The sequence below is a fragment of the Musca autumnalis genome, unplaced genomic scaffold (genome assembly GCF_047663935.1).
Source record: "Musca autumnalis isolate F117 unplaced genomic scaffold, ASM4766393v1 scaffold_3, whole genome shotgun sequence".
Lineage (NCBI taxonomy): Eukaryota > Metazoa > Arthropoda > Insecta > Diptera > Muscidae > Musca > Musca autumnalis.
Genome location: NW_027411866.1, coordinates 86,959,128 through 86,981,172, shown reverse-complemented (window position 1 = coordinate 86,981,172; position 22,045 = coordinate 86,959,128). Strand labels below are relative to the sequence as shown.

At 33.5% G+C, this 22,045-nt stretch overlaps 1 protein-coding gene across 15 annotated transcripts in view; it reads right to left on the bottom strand.

Moving 5' to 3' along the window:
- The window catches only part of spri (Src homology 2 domain-containing protein sprint), a 613,225-nt gene that overhangs the window by 207,471 nt on the left and 383,709 nt on the right, over positions 1-22,045 (bottom strand). Inside the window, exon 1 of one of the 15 annotated variants that reach the window (XM_073972436.1) lies at positions 10,959-12,237. The exons of the other annotated variants lie outside the window; for them this stretch is intronic. The gene's annotated coding sequence lies outside the window, so the exon portion shown is untranslated. Of the gene's footprint in view, positions 1-10,958; positions 12,238-22,045 lie in introns of those variants that run through there. 15 annotated transcript variants of the gene reach the window in all.

Here is a 22,045-nt window from a genome sequence, read left to right as displayed (position 1 = left end):
TATCTATTACAGTTGGGAAAAGTTTTTGTGGAGAACATTATCGATTTAACTGTCATTTAACCTATTTAATGCTTTATATTGGGACCAAAAATGGAATGGGGTCTTTAGAAGCAAAGTTGTTGTTAACTTTGCTTATTTTAGAATATAGGAAATATATACCATCTGTTCCACTGAAAAAGGTTATCTTATAAGAATAAAATTTATAATTCAACAAAAAATTGAATTTTAACCCTCATTTTATTGAGGCACATCATTTAATATTCCATTAATATTTTTATCACCCCTCTTGTCATGTAAATTTCTTCATGGCATTTAAAACAAGCCGTATAAATAGCAACCACATACATACCTACCACTTGTTCATTCTACTATAACAAAACCCTTATGGTCGTTGTAAAAGCCACATAATCATTTTACCATAATAAGATTACTTGGTAAAATGGGTAATGAGCCTTTAATAATTTCTCTAGAGTCTTTTGCTTCTACGATGCTTACACACTCGACAAACCTTTCAACATTTCATCTATTTATTTTTTGCCACAAGTCTATAAATAAGTTTGTTATGTTTTGTGCTAATTTCCCAATATATCAATTTAGAGCAGAAAAATCAAAAAAAGAAAGGTTATGTTTTTTTGCCTAAATGTCTAAACAATTGACATACATAGATCCAACACCCACATTCATCTGAAAATGTCATCGCTGTAAACAAATGGGATTTCTTCGTTTAAAACGGAATGTTTATAGTCTTCATTCATGCCCATGACACACTGAGGAAGAACTAACTAGACAGCAGTGAAAGTCACTGAAGTGAAATGAAGTATGGGGCCTTGTAATGATTTTAGTTATACTTCGTTAAATTTTATTAGTCATAAAATGCATGGAAATGAGAAGTAATTTTTTTCACTTTTTTGTTGCCACTGCAGCAAATATCCCAATGTTATTATGTTATCATTAAACGAGATTCTGTTCTTTCTGTGGTTGCTTACCATGAGAATTCTTGAAGTTTATAATGTTGGCGTTTTAACATTTTCGTTAAATCAAAGCATCATTTTTTGGCAAATATGGAAAACACTCTGTGTTGGAGTACAAGTTTGCTTTTAAGTGGTAAGAAGTTGGCTCAAAAGTTTATTTTAATTTGAAGATGATTATCTTACAATTTGTTATGGTAAAAAATACCTTGCAATATTCTATCTCATCAAGAATTACAAAGTTGCTTGGGCGTTAAACAATTTAAACTCCATAATCTTTTATACGGACAGTAAGCAAATTCCGTTTTCGTACAGTTGTTATTTCATATTTAGTATGTGGAAACAGTAAAATGGCAATTAGTCTTACATTTCACTTCCTGAAGGGTCTAAATGAAACCTAACCTATCTGTAGTTACATTTTTTAAATTTTTTGGTTGAGGCCTCATTGGATGGCGCCAAATGTGTGGGTCAATTTGTAATACGAAATATGAGAAAATGTTTAATGTCAAAGAAGTATAATAGCCCGTTTAGACTATACCCTTATACGATGATTAAGGGCATTATCTCGATTTAAGTGCTTAATCCACCCAAATCCACCCTGATTTACCATACAAAATTAAATCAACTCAAAACTTGGATTTGTTTTAAATCAAATGTTAAATCGAAATATTTTGATATACAACATTGCTTTTTGCGCCTAAAAATGCAACTACTACAGTCTGTACCAATATTGGCAATTATGTTCATGTGTCGTTTATTTACTAGGGTTATGACTTTATGACCTTTTTTCTAAAAAATGATTTCCTGTAGGGAGAGTGAATGAACTTTTGCCTATTAATACCAAAAATAACGTTCATTCCATTTAATTATTAAAAAAGGTCAAGCACAAACCACTTTGACAATTTGTTTTTTTTTTTTCAAAATCCTATGATATGAAAAAAAAAATTTTTGCTCCCAAATTTTTTTCCTGTTTCACGAATAAATGAAATTTTGCCTATTAATGACTAAAATAATTTTTATCCATTTAAATATTGAAAAAGGTCCTGCACAAACCACTTTCAATTTATGTGATACATGGAATAAAGCTATATATGATATACATATGTATATGTAATAATATGACGATAAAATTGGTGAGAAACAAAAGCTTATGTCATTCTGGATATGTCGTGTGGCTTTAACGATTGTTTTGAGTTATTTATGTGCTTAAAGTGACTCAAAAATTTGTCCAAAAAGCTCACCTATAAAAACTTTAAAAGCTTTTTGTGAGTGAACTTTTTTCTATTGAATCACCTTGTAATTAAGATTTTATCTAATCTTATGCAAAAGCTCATCCAAATATGACACAGGGATATGAGGTTGTAAAAAAGTCATAACCCTATTATTTACATTTTTCAAATAACTGTAAACACAAACAAAAGCGGAAAAATAGAAAAAATCTATATATATAAAAATGGTGTAAAAAATGTATAGTAATTCATAAAATAAGAACGGCTAGGCCGATTTATGTAAAATTTTTTGTTAGTTATTCGTATTTTCGAGGAGAAGGTCTTTACGGAAGAAAATTTTGGAAAATCTCTCTGGAAAAGTCGGAAAATTGAGTTTTTGTATGAAATTTTATTCCTTAATAGCGAGACGAAGTTCGCCGGGTCCGCTAGTATTAAATAAAAATAAAAGGGATGTAGCTTTAATTTTATGTAAATTGTAAACAACATATGTATTTAATAGCAATTTGTCAGATTATTTTTTGCAGTATTCCATTCCATTTTTAATTTTCAAGCCATTCTTTTTGCAAATTCGCGTATGTATACGTAAACAAAGATCAGCTGACTGGCATCTCGTATCATTTTAGACTAGTCTACATAACTAGGATTTGAAAGTTGAATTTAGAAATCGAGTCGATTTAAAATCACTAGTCTAAACGGGCTTTAAGAATCATGAGTACTAGGTTTTATTTCAATATCTTTCAATTATCTGCCAGCAAAAAATCTTCGCTAAATAATGGGTTTTTATACTACTACTGCTTACAAAACCACCTATAAACCCATTATTTTAACAAGGGCATGTCGCTCTGAATGAATAGTTTTCTCGTTATTCTATGATCACTAGAAATTGAAAAATAAACTAAAAAACATATGTACAGTTGAGGTGGAATTTGTTTTCCATTTCAACACACTTCATGTCTTTATTTTATTTCGCTCTCCGCTGGATTTGATCATGCGAAGTTCTGATTTGTAGCCCAACACACTATACACTCGGACACGCGTACTGACATTGAAGGGTTTTTAAACGCTTACATGCGCACCATGAACTGTTTTTTTTATATTTTTAACAAAAAAAACTCGAGTGACGACTGCGAGAGTTGAACACACAACCGTAGGATTTGTAGTCGGGCACACACGCTCTGTGCCACTGTACTCATAACGTAGTAAGGAGTAATATAGGTAGTTATTTTTGTTTACATTACTTTGTAACGGATCCGAATTTTTGCTGGGCAATAATTGAAATCGTTTAGTCTAACAAATTACAATAACAACAAGCAAAACCAGTACAAACGTATAAAACGCTTTTGCAAACAAAATATGTATACCCCTAGTCTATTCTGCCCACAGGTTACTCGAATAAAATCCTCCTTCCATGAAGTGTTCTTGAATAAAAACGTTGGTAGTGGGTCGTTAAGTATGAACTTTCAAAAAATGTTATCGTTTTAATTGGGTCCCAATAGTCGTTTCTGTGGGTGTGTGATATCCATCACTAATTTCTAACATTTTCATTTACAACCATAGATCATTTAAGTTCAACTATAAAAAAATAAATATAAATCGAAGAAAATATTTGGGTATGTTTTAAGGAATTTTCTGTACTCTTATCTCGGGGAGTATACACTTCTCGAATAAAAAAAATATCATTATAATCAGGACTACTAGAAGTTTATGCAGTGAAATTTTTAAAATTATGCGAGAACAAGCATTTTAATGGAGCTAAAAAATAATTTTGAAATTAGTAAGTCGACATTTGTCATGGGCTGTCTAAAGGATTTTGACTAATTTCTTATAAATATACACAACTTAAGTTATGTTAAATTAAAAATATTACAATCTTTTATGGCAAAAATCCAACTCAATATTCCCCCTCCTATGTAGTGGTATAAGGTCGGAAAATACTTGTTTAAGTATTTTTTATAGGTTCAATGAAACGAACATTCATAAAAATAATTTCAAAATAATTGCACTTAATAACTGCAATTATTTGTAATTGCGGGAGATTCATTTATTTTCTCTACTTTATAATTGTTGTTTTTGTTTTGCAAATCCAAAGAAAAACAGTTTGATTCTATGCCTCAGTTCGGATTGAAGTAATTCCAATTTCGATTTTAAGTGCTTTCAACAAAAACGGTTGAATTCAATGGCAAGGAAGAGAGCTGATATAGGTTTTATAATGTTAAGTCTGTTTTTTGTGAGTTTTGCTGCGATTTTGCTACGAATTATTTGGTATTAATTACCAAGAACGAAACTTGTTTGTTTATTCTTTTAATTCTCTAAAAGAAGTAACGTGAAAAACAACGCCCCCGAAACACAAAAAGCCACAAAACGCAACTTAAAGAATAAGCCAAGCATAACTATGTCGATGGCTTCTCTGGTACGTATTTCACTTTGATGATGTAGGCTTATGACGCAGAGCTTTGCTAGTAATTTGTTTAATATTTTATTTCCTTTTATAGCATAATTATAAAAAAATGCATTTTTTCTTCCTCTTTCCATAATTTAATTTTTTGCTGCTAAGTTCAATTTCAAATCTATATTTCAGCATTATGGACACGTTGTGGCGCCCAACTTATTTTCATATTTTTTAGGGGATTTCATGTCTGAACTCATTTTTTACAGCTTTTGTTTATATTTTCTATTTTTGTTTATTTTTCATTTCATTCTTATATAGAGGGCAGAATAAATGTACAATAAATACAAAGACAGGAACTGAAAAAATGCAAACATGGTCTTCTTTTTTTGCTGCGATGCTCAAGGCAAAGTAAAGAAGAAAAAGCAAAAAAAAAACAATATATATATTGCAAAAACTTGTATAAATATTGAAGTATGACAGCAAAATATAAATTAATGAAAGATGTATGAATAAAAAAAGAAAACACTGCAAAATCAACAATATCAGGCAGTTGGCCTGAAACAAAATGGCAAAGAGGTCAGACACGGGTTAATGCATTAATATTATTAAAACATATTTGTAATCAGCAGGGTAATTTGAGGCCTCATTTACGTAGATTTTATGAGTTGTAAAAAAGCGCTTGTCTTTTCCATTGATGGTGTTCCACAAAAAAGCAACAAATTGTTGCCATTAGAATTTTAATACCCTACCAAAATCGAAACACCATTCGAATAAAGAATTATCAGTTTATTGAGCCATTTTATAGTGATTAATCTACCGGACACATAAATATTGACTAGAATAATAATGAGTTGGCTTCGATCAATGATAAGAATGGTCGCAAAAGAAGAATCAAAACAAATCGATCAACATTTTCACACATAAACTTATGCGAACACGCACACTTTTGTTATAAAATGATAATAAACATTTCTAAGAATATAATTTGCCATACTTGTGTGTGATAGATACCTTTTGAAGCTACAAAATCAATTACCAATTTTTTGGCTATAAAGAGGGGTGTTTAATTTCAATTATTTGGTCATATTAGAAAAATATTATTTTTTTTAAATCTAATTTATAAAATTTTAATTAATTTATTCCTTCAAATCAACGAAGTCAAATATAAACATATCTTTAGACTTTACTACTGGCGATTACTAAAGGAGGAAAATTAACATATTTCGATACTTATTTCATATCTGTGGTATATCTAATTATACCATCAACGCCTTATGGATAATATACACATTGATTTGGATTCCATATATGTTAAACTAATTTCAGGAGATAATTTATACATTGCACGGTCTCTTTTCTCGGAAAATTTCTGTAACTTTTATACGGATAAATATGCTTACTTTTTGTGTTCGACAGGTAAAATCGTAGAAGGTGGTCAACAAATTTTTGAAATTTTGCTTTATAATGTAGATTTTCTTAAAATAAAACATTATTAATTATATTAAATTAAACTATTATTAAAAACATATTTTCTATAACATTGTGGAAGTGTTAGGACACATTATTTAAACCTCCATTATCCGTGAAAGGAAACATAGAGTTTTTTGTTCATTTTACACCGATTAACTGTGAAAATTTTTATGATCCGGGATAATACATTCGACCAAATGTCAATACACTAATAAATTATTTTTGAAAAGTTTCAATCTTTTAAACTTCACATTAATTTCATAATTGGTCTTATTTATAAATATTTTCAAGAACGCATATTTTTTAAGAGAAACATTGTTACTTCATTATCGGGGAAAATAGATTACCTGTAATGCCTTCGGTCCCGACCATTATGGCTAGTCGAGGTCGGACTGTATTATTATCTACCTTACCAACATTTTTTCGGTAGGTCAAATTTATAGTGCAACTCCCATAAAATGGAACCCCTTGGTTTCTGGTAATCGGAAGTAATTTTGCATTTATTGCACAAAAAAACACCTCGACCAAAAATTGTCGAAATAGAACAATGTTGTTAGTATCTTTAATGAAACATATCGCGAAATTTAAAGAAATCGTAAAATCGTGTGACACATTTATTTGACTACACTAAAACTTGGACATTACCAAGGATGTTTTTCACTCCTAAGGAAACAAACTAACATATTAAAGCTAAAAACTTTTAGTGAATATGGCAAAATAATTTACAAAGAACCTGATATTTGTTGGTATTTTAATATGGGTACTATACCGATATGGTGAGAAGGTGGAAAAAGTGCTAAACAGACAGATATGGTTTGAAAGAGGGCCCTCTCAGCTATCTTTATGCGCAAATATCACCCCATGCCTTTAAAGTTATATTTCAGTAAAGTTTGGTAGTTATAACTACCTACAAATCAACTTACTCGAATTTTATGGCCACTAGAAATAGATGCCACCGTGGTGCAATGGTATGCACACCTGCCTTACCCGCTGAAGGTCGTGGGTTCGATTCCCCGGCCAGGCAACATCAAAAAAAATGTTCAACGGTGGCAAAATACGTCTCAGTTATGTTAGCGACATTTCCTGAGTATTTCAGCCATGTAAAGCTTCTCTACAAGTGATCTCAGGACACGCCGTTCGTACTCGGCGATAAACTGTAGGTCCCATATCATTGAGCTGATATGAATCGGGTTGCACTCATTGATATGAGAGAAGTCTTCCTTGTCCCGTATGGGATGTGTGTGGAACAATTATATTATAGAAATAGGAAAATAAGCTAAAACATATCGCTCATTTACTTCAAGTTATATTTCAGTAAAGTTTGGTAGTTATAACTACCTACAAAACAACTTACTCGAATTTTATGGCCACTAGAAATAGATGCCACCGTGGTGCAATGGTATGCACACCTGCCTTGCCCGCTGAAGGTCGTGGGTTCGATTCCCCGGCCAGGCAACATCAAAATAAAATTTTCAACGGTGGCAAAATACCCCTCAGTTATGTTAGCGACATTTCCTGAGTATTTCAGCCATGTAAAGCTTCTCTACAAGTGGTCTCAGGACACGCCGTTCGTACTCGGCGATAAACTGTAGGTCCAATATCAATGAGCTCATATGAATCGGGTTGCACTCATTGATATGAGAGAAGTCTTCCTTGTCCCGTATGGGATGTGTGTGGAACAATTATATTATAGAAATAGGAAAATAAGCTAAAACATATCGGTCATTTACTTCAAGAATAGGATAACAAAAATCGTTTTCTGAGTTAGCAATTTCTACTTTTTCTACGACTTCTGTTTTATATTGTATGCTATTTGTATGCCGATTTGGCATAATTGAACAAACATGGTTTTTGAGTTTATGATGCACGAAAACAGTTTAAATCATGCTTGACCTTGGCAAAATATGGTTCAAGTAGTTATTTTATTGTTTGTGTACTAATCTTTTTAAGATGGGAAGTCAGATTTCAATAGCCAACTTAAAACCCTTTTTTCTCGAAATTGGATTATTTGAGATTTGCCACTCTTTGAGTAAATGAACGATATGTTCTATCTTTGAAACAATTGAGGTGACTTTATGTTCAATTTCAACGCACTCCACATTTTTATTTTGCTATCGTTGAACACAGAACTCTCTGTGCCACGGTACTCACTTCTTAGTAAGGGGTAAAGTATATTGTTTTGCCTTGTATTTTTTTTAAAAATAAGCCATGATTTTCAACTTACTTGCAATACAGAAGGTCGGTTGTTTTTATAGCTTGTAAAGGGGTATTCGCTTCATATGGGTCCCAAAATTTTGCCGGGGCCATAGGAACAAACTGCTCATCTTCTGTAAACCCTGTGGTAAATTAATTTTAAACACGACAAACATACATATCCTGATCCCAATATTAGTAACAATTTCTTTCTCGGGAAATTTGCAAAAATTGCGTATGTATTTTCCCAAATAGAACAAAAATAGTCTTCTTTGAGGGCATGCCACTCCTACACCTCCAATATTTAAACTTAATTATTCAAAATATTTACTATCAAAAAATGTGGGTTTTGGGCAGGAAAATCGAATTCTGAATCACAGTTCGTCGGGGGACTTCTTCACGTACCTATCCCACAAAGGTTGAATACTTTTCGATTAACTGCAATTTAAGGACTATTCTCGGATAGTTTTGAGGTTCTACTTTAGGTAACTGTTCTTGACTACAGCGATTTTTAATTTAATTTACTTTACTTCCAGAGGTTTGTTTGCAGCTTCATCTGTTGGTGAAATATTTCGGCCTAATTCATATTTTTGTATTTTTATTTTAGTCAATGTTTGTTGGTAGCGGAAAAATAATTCCAAAATTCCACTAATCTTGGAAATTTTAAGCTTATATATTATTTGTACCTCTATAACAACGGGGTTAGTAATCGATAGGTGGTTCTTATACCATATACCGCACTGTGGTAAGGGGTATTATGTATTTGTGCATTTGCATGGAGCATGCATAAGGAAATGAGATAGACCCAGAGTTCCTTTCTGAGTCGATTTATGTATGTCCGTATGTACATGTATTTTTGTTCGCAACGTACAGGTCGCATCAATTATCCGATTCGGCAAACAATTTTTTAATAAAATTTGGAAAATGTGACGGAATTTGGACCATAAAAAAATTCTCAAAATTATATTGATATCGTGGTGGTGTATGGTATCAAATAGTCGGCCCGCTTTGATTGATTTACTGATTATAGTGTTAGTTCAAAATCTGCTCTCTTGAACTACTCTGCATAGTTTTATTTAAGGGGTTACCCCCTGTTGTGCAGGATAAAATATTTTTCGTGACTTTTATTAAGAAAACTGAAGAAGCACACATTTCTTAAATTTTGGTTTAAGGGTTGGAGCAGAATTTAAGGAGTTACCCTAAGTTGTGCACTCCAAAAAATCCATTTTCCTGCACATAAAATAAAACAGAAATTTTTAGTAGATCTGTTTTCATCTAAAGGAGCACATCCTAAGCTACATTTGGATTTTTTTGTTGAAAAATGTGGTATTGTGACATGGTCTGCTACGAAAACATTTTTCTAAAAGCGTTTTGCAGTGCCCTTTCTAACTCGAATTCGAATAGATCGATTATTATATATTTTCGTTGGCTTATTAAGTGCAGTATTCACGGAATCGTGTCACTTATCAAAATGAACGGAAATGATGCAGGGAAATCTAGGATTATGCCTAATTGAAAAATGCTATTGTTATATTACTAACAAATCACTCCATTGCTATGTATTTATCTTGTGTAGTTACTTTTATTTTACACATTAAAATTTCCAAATAAAACTTTATATTCACGATTTTAGTGATTTTTAAAAGGTTTGGGAGAGTCCAGAAATTTAAGCTTGCACTGTATTTTGTTTTAAATAAACGATTTTGCATGTTCAAAATAGTAGTATAATTATGTATATTTTCTGTATGTTTTACAAGTTCGCCATTTAAATAATGGTGCCTTTTTCATCAGAAATTTATTAAACTTTTAGTGTTCATTCATTCCATGTTGCAAAAATATTGGTATATTTCAAAATGTATGGCCGGCACACCATGATGATCAGTCAGTTCGTCGTTCGCCTAGTTCAATGACTCATTTCATGTTTTTGCAGTTTGTTTTGTTATGGTCTTTCCCGTTGTATCGGTCGCTGTATTGCTATTTTACAGGTTTCATGTTTTTTATTTATATTTTGCAATTCATTTGTTAAGTTTCCAAGAAACGAATTTTTCAGAGCGTGAACGATTTTTTCAAAGCATTCTAAGATATTTATTGTTGTTCTTTTTTGTGACAAAAAATAAAATAAAAGATAATTGTAATAATTAAAGGAAAATTTATAACACAGAACAATTAAGTTTTGAAATAAAAAAATTGTCTCTATTAATTTAAAGCTTTCGCAATATGCAATTGTTTACAAGAAGAACGACTTGTTCAATCTTTAAATAATATTTCAATTAAGTTTTTTTCTGTCCCATTCAAATGAAGTTTTTACGCAATTTAAAGACTACCGAACGACCACTATCGACAGCGTCAACGACAGGCAGCAAGGCAAATAAACAAATAATGCTGCCAGCTACTGCATTACAACAAAAACAATAATGTATCTGGTGAATTGAAATACAACTCGTATCGAATCACTAACGAAAACAGCAACACGGGCCCACTGGCCACTATATTGTGGAGCTTTTTGTTGATGTTGTTGTGTTGAATTTAATTGTTTGTTTGGCAGACGTCGTTGTTCAAAAACAAACCAACCAACCAGCCAAACTCACACACATGTTCGTCGTACTCACACTCACACCTACATTGGTATTATTCAGTGGCATTGCAATACAACCCAGCAAAGCTGGTTGTTTGTTTTTTGTTGTTGTTATTATTATTTTTGTTACTCACATTCAACTCTGCAGTGAAAAAATTGTATAAAATTTTTTATTTGTTTTGGTTTTTTATGGCATTTAGTTGCTTTTGCTGCTTTTTGTTTTGGCACACACACTAGCACAGAATCTCACAATTTTAATTTATTTATTTTTTTTTTGTTTTCCTCGAATACTTTTTATTTATTTTGAATATTTGTGGTTTTTAAACTCTCTTTTGATTTTTTGCGTTGTGTAGAAGTAGAATACAAGGCCAGGCTCTTCACTTCAATATTCTTGAAATTTGCAATTTCTTCTTTTTGGAAATTTCAGCACTTTTATTTTTGCAAATTCAATTCAAGTTATCTTTGCATTTTCTTTAATCGGCCAAAATGACGGAGGTAATTTTTTACTCACTTCACTTGTTTCAGTTAGATTTTTCAATTTAGAATTGGAATATTTATTGGAAATTTTTCATTTTTCCCAACAAGCATTTGCCCGACAGATATTAATTTTAAATTATTTTATTTCCAACTCCACAAGAGGAAATACCAACCGCGCGTTAAGAAAATTATGCGACAAGACGACCCGTACACGTCTGCTACAAAAACACGAATGAGCCAACATGGCTCTCTTGGCATAGCTTTACTCGCCTATTTGGATTCCGTTTATCAATTAAGTTCCACATATCCAAGTTTTCAGATTTACTCTCCCCACATGCCAAAGAGAGAACAAACTTTTGCAAATTAACGAAAACTCCAGAATCCAACTTGCCACAAAATGCGGCATATTGGACATGACACACTGTTGTTGCTGCTGCTGCATTTGTTACCCACTCTAACGCCAGCAACAACAACCTCTGTCTGCATTGCCACAAACAATGATTGTGTGTGGTATGTTGGCGTTTCCTTTTCCGTCTCCCACCACCACCAGCACAAGCATAACCAATACACCATAAACTTCAAAAAATTCTCTGAGAGTCTTAATTTAGATTTGCTCACTCACATGGTGGTTGAATTCTTCTTGTTCTGCTGTCTTGCTTCTTATTCTATTTTTGTTTTCATCTTTTTTGTTTTGATTTTATTTTGTTTTTCTTTATGTTATTCATCTTCCTGTTCTTCGTTTTGTTTTGTTTCGTATATTCTCCTCTCATACGCGTGTGGATTTCAAGTTGATATACTTTGACATTCCAAAGATATTAAGATATTAACTGTAAAAATATACATTCTCGTAGTGGTTCCACAATATTTCTTGCATGCGATAAAAGTTTTAAGTATCATATTATTATAGCATGGTTTAAAATTATTTAAACGAGTAAAAAAGTATCAGTCGGCTTTGCCGACAGGGATATACCCTCAGCCTATGTGAATTTCAACTTTCATCTACGGACAGATCGAATGTATTTAGGGTCTTTTCAGAATTTTGTAGCCCTTTTTGGACATTTGAACTTGCCGACAAAAATGTGGATTAGGATTAAAGCATGGTACAATAATCTAGACGGTAGGGCAGATTCGAAAAAATTTTGAAAAACAAGGCCTGAGTGTATTTGCTTATTCTGTCAGATACATATGTATACTGAAATAAATATGCAACAAGCTGTACTGTTTATTTGTTTAAAACGCGAAAAAAACGCGAGGGAGGCCAAGTTTTCTTTACAGCGTCAGCTTCTGCTTATGTTGAAAAGTTTGTTTCATCACAATGTTGATATGAAATTCATCAATAAATGTTATAATAACAATTTTCATTCCAACTGAATTTTAATATTTTTAAAATATTTTGTCATATTTTTCAAAACAATACACACAAATATACAAATTGTGTATTCTGATTTGAAAGAATAAGCGAACCTATAGAAAAAAATTTTAATCAGATGTTTGCTATTAAAATTAAAAAATGTTAGGGAGGATGTACTTAAAGAAATGGACCGACTTGGTTCATTATGGCAGTGGATCTTATTTTGGGGTCCATATATTTTCGATAGATATCGCGCCCACTAGTCATTTCAGTGGGTCATCGTATAACTTTTAGACCAGTATGCCAGAGAGCATGAACTTGTCCACGGAAAACATAATATCGCTGTAAGCAGGACCACAACAAACAGCATTGGTATACATTTTCAAAGGATCTTCCAACAGACCCTAAACTACATCTAGACACAAATGTTGAACGTTTGTGGGAGAGGTACCCTAAGGAGAGGACCAATATGGGCCGTTTTCGAATATGGACAAAATATTGGGAGATCCAAAGTTTGGACCAAATCGGTTGTTCCCTTAAACAGATATAGCGATGTTACACGCTGAGTGACATTTTTTAATTTTTGGGGTGAGGTTTTTGAAGCTGTGGACATCGCATCGTGCATCATCGAACTGAAACTAAAATTGACGAAAGCCAAATTTTGGACCAAATCGGTTGATCAGTTCGAAAGTTATCGTGCTCTCCAGCCCCTACATATGGTGCCCTAGGGGTTTTTTACACCTTTCGGGCTAATTTCTCAAGAAGTATGGACTTGCCCTTGGAAAAAATTTTACCGTCGTAATTGAGGCAGCGAATTCAAGTTGCTTCAACAAAAGTCAAATGGATTCTAGAGCAGGTCTTAAAGTGAACTTATCCGAAATTTTGTGTGGGAGGCACCCAAAGGAGTACTAAACTGAACTTTTCTATGTGCAATGTATGGACCAAATAGGTTGCTCACTTCAAGAGTTATTGATAGCACAAATTTTTCTAACATTTTCGAACTTTTGTGTGGGAGGTACCGGAAGGCGTGGGCCGATATAACCCATCTTCGAACTTAAACTAAGTTTGGACAAAATATTACGAAAGCTTAATTTTTGACCTGTTCGGTTAATCCGTTCAAGAGTTATCGTGCGTACCAGCCAGACAGACAGACGGACGGACATTGCTAAATCGACTCCAAATTACCTGAAAAGGATTTCGTCCAAACATAATTGGGGTCTAAAACCATTATTTCGATGAGGCACATTTTACCCGTATAAAAGTGTATATACCATCGTTAGCATAAATACTGAGGCTATAAAAATATATCTCTCTGAATTAAGAAATTATTATTGTATGTGAAGACTATTATAACATTTACATTATTTCAGTTGGGAATTTTTCATATTAGAAACTATTTACCACACTTCTCATATCAAATAATGCAGCCCAATAATATTTGTATGTCAACGATAACAGACCCACCAATGAAGCCAGGACAACATCTCGAGATCATTTCGCATGTTACAGATACTACAGTAGATAAACCTAAGTGATTCGGTCTACATAGAGTATCGGGCAAAAATAAAACACCCCCTAAGTACATTTTTTTTTTAAATGAACATTTTTTTAAGAAACGAAGTTGTTATTTTTATTTGTATTTTTCTTTTTATTTATTGCAGGCGATATTGCTTCCGAGGATATTTTTGGGGTTTCAATTAAATCTTCTTTGGTTTTGCAATTTTTTTCGGTTGATTTGTGAGTTAACGATCTCCCAGAAGTGCCAATCGAGAGCTATAATCAGGGGACTGGGCAAGCCAATAGAGAACTTCTATCGAATTGTTTTGGAATTACTCCTTAACCACTTCCGATACATGTTCAGGTTCGTTATCTTCCTGGAATGTCCATCTAAATGGCATCTATTTTTCGGCATAAGGCAACATCGGGCCTTTAATACGTAACGATATTTGAAACGATCCATATTAAATTAATGGAATAATTTTATGAATTGGTCCAATCCCTTGACCCGAGAAAAAATTCCAGACCATTATGTTCCGCCTCCATGCTTTACTGTGCCTTTGCAATATTTAGGATTTAACCGTTGCCCATTTGGTCTGAATCCTTTTCCTTTCCTACTAAACTAGCTGTTATTGGTGGTTAGGGTTCCTAGGGGTCACAAAACTTTTCCACAAAAAATTGTGGACCTGGGTCCACGTTTAGGTATAGCCCCCATATAACGGTACTTCGCCATTTTTATTATTTTGAGGATTTGAGATTCATTTTCCGAAAATGAATTATTTCGCCGGAAATAATTTAATATCCTCTATGCCAAAAAGGTGTGCTTGTTTAAATAAATAAAAAGAAAAATACAAATAAAATTTAATACTTGGTTTTCTTAAATAAATTTTCATTTAAAAAAATGTACTAAGGGGTTGCTTTAGTTTTGGCCGATACTGTACACAAACTCGTAGAACTATCCACGACTTTTGTAACATACATTGGACTTATATGTACATGTTTTGCATCATTTCATTAATAAAAAATGAATGTACGTTCCACAAATTTGTTTATATTTTCATAAATGGACAGATACAAATGCTTTTTTCCTATAAACATTTAATGCATTTTACGCATTTTTCGCAAGCACCAAATGCTTATATTCCAGTTTAACTAAATTAAAAATATGCCCAGTATTCAAATATGATCTCAACTAGTTGTTGTATGGATATAGTTAACTAAATAGTTTGTGTTCATACATAAAATTGACATAAAATGTATGAAGGACCTACCCTAAGTACTTTTAAATTAACAGCTAATTATTTAAGCCAATGGTAAGGTCAGTAAATTAACAAAGCGAACTATTGTGTCATCCACAACACAGTCATCCTAGGGCAGCGTCAGGCGATTAGGCGCCCGTGTGCGCTTATTTAACGTTGCTCTCTCCGCACACACAATTCAACCCATTGAAAAAGCATGCACTCACACAGCGACACCCCGTAAAGTATGCAATAGAAAAGTATGGTGCCTGACCCTGTCCTAGGGAATAAGAATTTGAATGTACATTTTTTGCTCCTGTTTCTCATGGGAAAACATATTTATAAATACAGTTTGTCATGTAAATATTTTGTTTTTTAAAATAGTCAGGCTTAATCCCATAGTCGTTGTTTTAATATTTTATTAAAACAACTTTAATTTATTAGGGAGAAAAGGTTAAACTTGTTTTAATAAAATATAAAAACAACGACTATGGGATTATGTCATCCCAAATAAAAAACGCCAACCCCCCTATTTAAATAAATAATTTTTAAATTTACGATGAGTTTCGGCTAAATTGAATACTCAATTCGTACGTTTTCGTGCTCATCAATCATTACTGTTGGGACCAGCAGAGTTATTCAGAGCTTTTGGGACATTATCTCAAAAAATATAGACTTACCCCGAACAAAATTTAACCCTCAACCATACAGTCCATATTCGAACCTGATCTATTGTCTGCAAAAAATATTATGATGTGGAAAGTTTAAACCAAGTCGCGTTCTCCCTTCGAAAGTTATTTTGAGTATAATTTCAGCGAAACATTTTGAACTTTTGTGAGGGAGGTACCCAAGAAAGTGACCCATCTTCCAATATGAATTAAGTTTGCAATATACAAGAACCAAATTTTGGACTAAATCGATTCATCCGGTCAGACAATCGGACGAACATGGCTGAACTGACTCCAAATTGTCTGAAACGGATTTCGTCCGAACATACTTGCGGTCTAAAATCATTATTTTGATGAGGACATTTTCTTCGTATCAGTAGCTTAGGGTATAAAAATGGTAATCGGGTAAAGCTACAACCTTAAAATTTGGAATGTGGTTTACTGTTTGTGTGTAGCGGTGAAATAAACCTGGGTTTTTGGAAATTCGTATTGCAAGGGTACAAAAACTACCAAAAGGTACTAAAAAATTTACCCTCTGTATTAAAAAGCGGATTAAGCTAAAACTTGAAAAAGGGGCCTAAAATGCACTGGCATTTGTACCATTTGATATTATGTGAACAGATAATGCAAAAGTTTTGAAATTTGGAATGAAAATCAAGTTTGAGAATAAGTGTTGATAAATGGAGGTGTTTTTGGAAATTTGTTCTTATGTGTATGATAAAAAATAAATGGTACTAAATTTGGATTTGAATAAACGGATGGAAGGTGGAATTTTATTGTTATATGAGGTCACTGTTGATGGGAAAGGTGGAGATAAAGAGGTAGTTTTGAACATTTCTACTCATGTGTACGAATAGTAATAAATGGTACTATTTTGGTAAGTTTAGATATTCAGTAAACGGGTAGAGCTGGAATTCAAAAATTTGATATTAGGATTACAGTTGCTGCGTACGGTGGGAAAATTACGGAGGAGGTTTTGGAAATTCATATTTATCCTTCATACATGTGGAGGAGGTTTTGAAGATAAGTCCTAAACGAGTACGAAAAGTGCCAAATGGTACCAAATTTGGTATTGGATGAAAGTATTGAGTTGATATTTTGGAATTTGGTATTAGGGTCACTGTTTATGTGTAGCGTTGCGATAAGGAGGTCGCCAAAACCACTAAATGGTACTAAATTTGATACAATTTGGTATTGGATGAAAGGATAGAGCTGGAATTCTAAAACTTCGTATTATGACACTGTTGGTGTGTAGGGTTTGGAAGTTGGAACTGTAAGGGAAGATTATGGATTTCTAGTGCAAATTATATAAAATGTTTTAACGCAAGTCTAGAATTTCTCATGCAACTTTCAAGACCTCGCCAAAATCTTGGATATCACGGCCCATTTGACGTCTTTATTTTCACTGGAAGATAGCCGTAGTCGTCTTTTGCATTTTGACATAAAATATGAGATATCCACAGCTTGTCCTGATGATGTAATTTTTCAGGAAAAATTTCTAAGAAAACTACCAAACTTTTTTGGTTGATTTTTTATACACTTTGATACCATGAAAATGTGCCTCATCGAAATAATGGTTTTAGACCCCAAGTATGTTTGGACGAAATGTGTTTCAGACAATTTGGAGTCGATCTAGCCATGTCCGTCCGTCTGTCTGTCTGTCCTGCTGGCTGGAGCGCAATATACCTCTTGAACGGATGAACCGATTCGGTTCAAATTTTGACTTTCGTAATATTTTGCCCAAACTTAGTTTAAGTTCGAAGATAAGCTACATCGGTCCACTCCTTCCGGTACCTTCCCCACAAAAGTTCGAAAATGTTCGGAAAGTTTGTGCGCACGATAACTCTTGAAGGGAGTGAGGGAGTTTAGAGCCATCTCTCGAATCGCTTTGCAACTTGTATTCACTGCCCTCTATACGACGGTACAAGTTTTATCAGGGGCAAGTCCATACTTCCTGAGATAATAGCCTGAAAGTTGCAAAAAAACCTTATGACACAGTGTGAGGTGGTTGGAGCGCAATATAACTATCGAACGGTCTGCCGATTCGGTCCAAAATTTGGCTTTAGTAATATTTTGTCCAAACATGGTTTAAGTTTGAAGATAAGCCATATCGGTCCACTCCTTCAGGTACCTCCCCCACAAAAGTTCAAAATTTTTCTGAAAATTTGTGCGCACGATACCTCTTGATGGGAGTGACCGATTTGGTCCATACTTTACACATCCTAATATATCTACCAGGTATAGGTCAGGTTCGAAAATGTACTACATTTATCCACTCCGTCCGGTACCTCCCACACAAAATTTTGGATAAGTTCACTTTAAGACCTGCAATCGAAGCACTTTGATTTTTGTTGAAGCAACTTGCATAAGCTGCATCAATTACGATGGTAAAAGTTTTTTTAGGGGCAAGTCCATACTTCTTGAGCACACAGCCCGAAGAGTGTAAAACCTCCCTATGGCACCATATATTGTGGCTGGAGATCCACTTCCATAACGGTCAATGTAGATCCATTCCTTTCAGTATCTCCTCCGCAAAACTTTTGATCTTTAATCCTAATCAACATTTTTGTCGGTTTAAACGCCCTAAATACATACGTATTTTGGGAAAAAATTGTTTCAATATACACAGGCTGAGGGTATATCTCTGTCGGCAAATCCGACTGATACTTTTTTACTTGTTTTTCATCTGAAAGAGCACGTCTGAATCTAGTGTCTGAATTTTTTTGTTGAAAAATATTATGTGGTTTTGTGGCAAATGGCCATCCACAAAACCTTTTTTTGTAAAAGCATTTTGCGTTGCCAACTCTAGCTCGCCAATTCTAGCTGTGGGTTTATTTAGAACGTAAAGATCTAGTCCTTTATCGATCGATTTTTTTTTAAATATTAAATTTTACTCAAGTGCTTGACCAAAAAACTCAAAATTTAAATTTTTGGCTTAAAAAACAACGGGCAATTTTTATACCCTCCACCATAGTATGAAGGGTAGGTTTGTTTTTCTGTTTGTAACACATCGAACTAATCATTTGCGACCATATAAGGTATATATATTTTTCATCAGGATAAAATTCCAAGACGATCTAGCCATGTCCGTCTGTCAGTCTATTGTAATCTCTCTAACGTTCGCAATAATTGAGCTAGAGCGAGTGCCATTTTTCCATAGGCAGGTGAAGTTCAAAGATGGGCTATATCGGACCACTTTTTGGTATAGCCCCCATATAGCGGTTCGGTAAGTTGGGGATTTTAGCTACATTTGTTGACCGAACTACCTGTAATTTCACGTTTTTAGTTTCCCAGTGCCCACAAAATATATCCACTAAAAACTGCCAACATAGGTCCATGTTTTGGTATAGCCCCAAATAACGTTACCTTCCGATTTTCGGTATTTTGAGGATTTTTGCTAAAATTTTTGGCCGAACTACCAGTAATTTAACATTTGAGGTTCCTAGTGATCACAAAAGATCTCCACCAAAAACTTTAAACATAGGTCCATGTTTTGGTATAGCCCCCATATAGCGGTACCTCCCGATTTTCGGTAGTTTGAGGATTTTAGCTAAAATTTTTTGCCGAACTACCTGTAATTTAACAGTTGAGGTTCCTAGTGATCACAAAAGATCTGCAACAAAAACTTTAAACATAGGTCCATGCTTTTGTATAGCCCCCATATAGCTATACCTCCCGATTTTCGGTAGTTTGAGGATTTTAGCTACAATTTTTAACCGAACTACCTGTAATTTGACGCTTGAGGTTCTCATTGGTCACAAAACATCTCCACCAAAAACTGCCGATATAGGTAATTTTTTTTGCTATAGCCCCCATATAACGATATCTTCCGATTTTCGGTATTTTTAAGATTTTATCAACAACCGACCGAACTATTTGTAAGTCGACATTTGAGGTTCGCAGTGGTCACACAACATCTCCAGCAAAAACTATCAACATAGGTCCATGTTTTTGTATAGCCCCCTATATAAATTATGAACATAGGTCCATGTTTTGGTTTTTTTTGATTTTAATTACAATTTTTGACCCAAGTATCTGCAATTTGACATTTGAGGTTCCCAGAGGGCACAACACTTCTCCACCAAAAACATAGGTCCATACCTTGATATAGCAACATATAAGGTTCCCGACCGATTGAATACATTTTTTACGCTTTTTTACCTTATTTAAGTATCAGTGGACACAAAATATCTCCGCTTAAAATTTGTGGACAAATATTTATTTATTCCGTTTTAGTTCAGAATATTTTATGGTGGAGAGTATAAAAAGTTCGGCCAGGCTTTTTTACTTGTTTTTAAACCAGTGTTATTTTAAATATCTCATATCAGATAGTAGTGTTTTTCTGCTACTTCGACAGTGTTAATAACGATTAAAACATTGTTAATATAAAAACAGTTATTAGATTATTAGCTTGTCGTTTATAAACAGAAGTGGAGTTAGAGCTTTTAACCCATTATAACTTGTAAACAGAAGCACGGTTAAAATATTTCATCAATACCACGGCCACGAAGTTGTCAGCAAAAGTAAAAGTGCTTTGAGCAAACATATGCTTAAGCGAAACAAACGACCATCTAAGCAATCAAATCCTAATGGAACGGCTTTAGAGAATGTTCCATATTAAGTTGCCTATATGTGCTGAAGTGCTTAACTGACCATACTGCATCAATAACGGTTCGAAGAAACACAAAGTAGTAGCGATTTCCAAAGTTTTAATTTGATTTTATGTGTATCTGTTTCTTCATTTCTTCGCCTGGCTTTGTGAAGTTTTACTTTAGCAATAGGGGGGGAATGAATGTAGCAGCAGTCTGTTATCGTATGCCATTAATGACTTTCGATCATAATGCGAGTTGCTTGGCAAAGTTCACTGGGGTTAATTACATTTTCTTTTAGTCTTTGTGTGTGGTTTGTTTCGATTTTAGCAAATTGGGATTTCTTCATCGTGACACACAAGACACAATTTCATAAATGCACCCAGTAAAACTTCAGCCAACAATTTAGAGTAGAGCAAAAAAAACACAACTTTTGTTGATTTCCTCTTTTTTGCATGCATACCAACGCCACTATCATCGTTGTCTTCATCTCTTACATGTCATCAGCAGCAACGTTTGTTGCAATATTCAATGAACGAAAGAAAGAAATATGAAAGAAAACATGCCCCAGAATATGTGCAACATGTGTTGTTGCTGTACGATTTTCAGTTTTTTTCGGTTTGAATGTTTTGTTCTTATTTTTTATTCTTAGTCTTGTCTCAATTTTAAGTTGGAAGTGGGTGTGCATTGCTGACACCCAGTCGGACATACCAATAGCTTTTTTAATGGCTTGGAACAACATTAAATAGTATACAAATTTGAAAAAAATTGTGTCATCTTTTTTGTTTTTGGTGCGATACCATTTTATTATTTATAACGTTTTTTTATGTGACTGGCGTCGATATAGGTCATAGAAAATTGGAAGTTTTGTATGGCATTATCTTTGCTTTGGTTATTTATTTCGTTTTAGATACTCGCTCTTTCATTAAAAGCTCATAAACAATTTTGATAAAATAAATAATCGTTTAAATGTATTTAATGGCCCAGTAGTTCAGTTACACTTGACCAGTGGCGATTCATGCTATTTATTTTCTCTCCGGGTACTATTTATTTTGATATTAATTTTAAATTGGAATTTAATAGCAAATATCGAAATAAAGTCTTCGTATTTTATACTCTGCATCGCAGAACCGGGGTTATATTCACTTTGTTTTATATTCTGGATCAGAGAAAAGGTCTAAGTCGACCTAACTATGTTCGACCATACGTTCGTAACTATTTACATACGGCTTTTTTGAAGCTTTGAAGCTTTTAACTTTACAATTGTTGACGTTCCGAATAAATCGTCACCTCCAAATAATAGTATGCTAAGTCTAAAAAGTGAGTTTTGCAGGAGAAGCTCTCAAAGTGTGATAATTTTTTTGAACTTCAGTACTATGCTAAGTCAATATTTGTTTATAA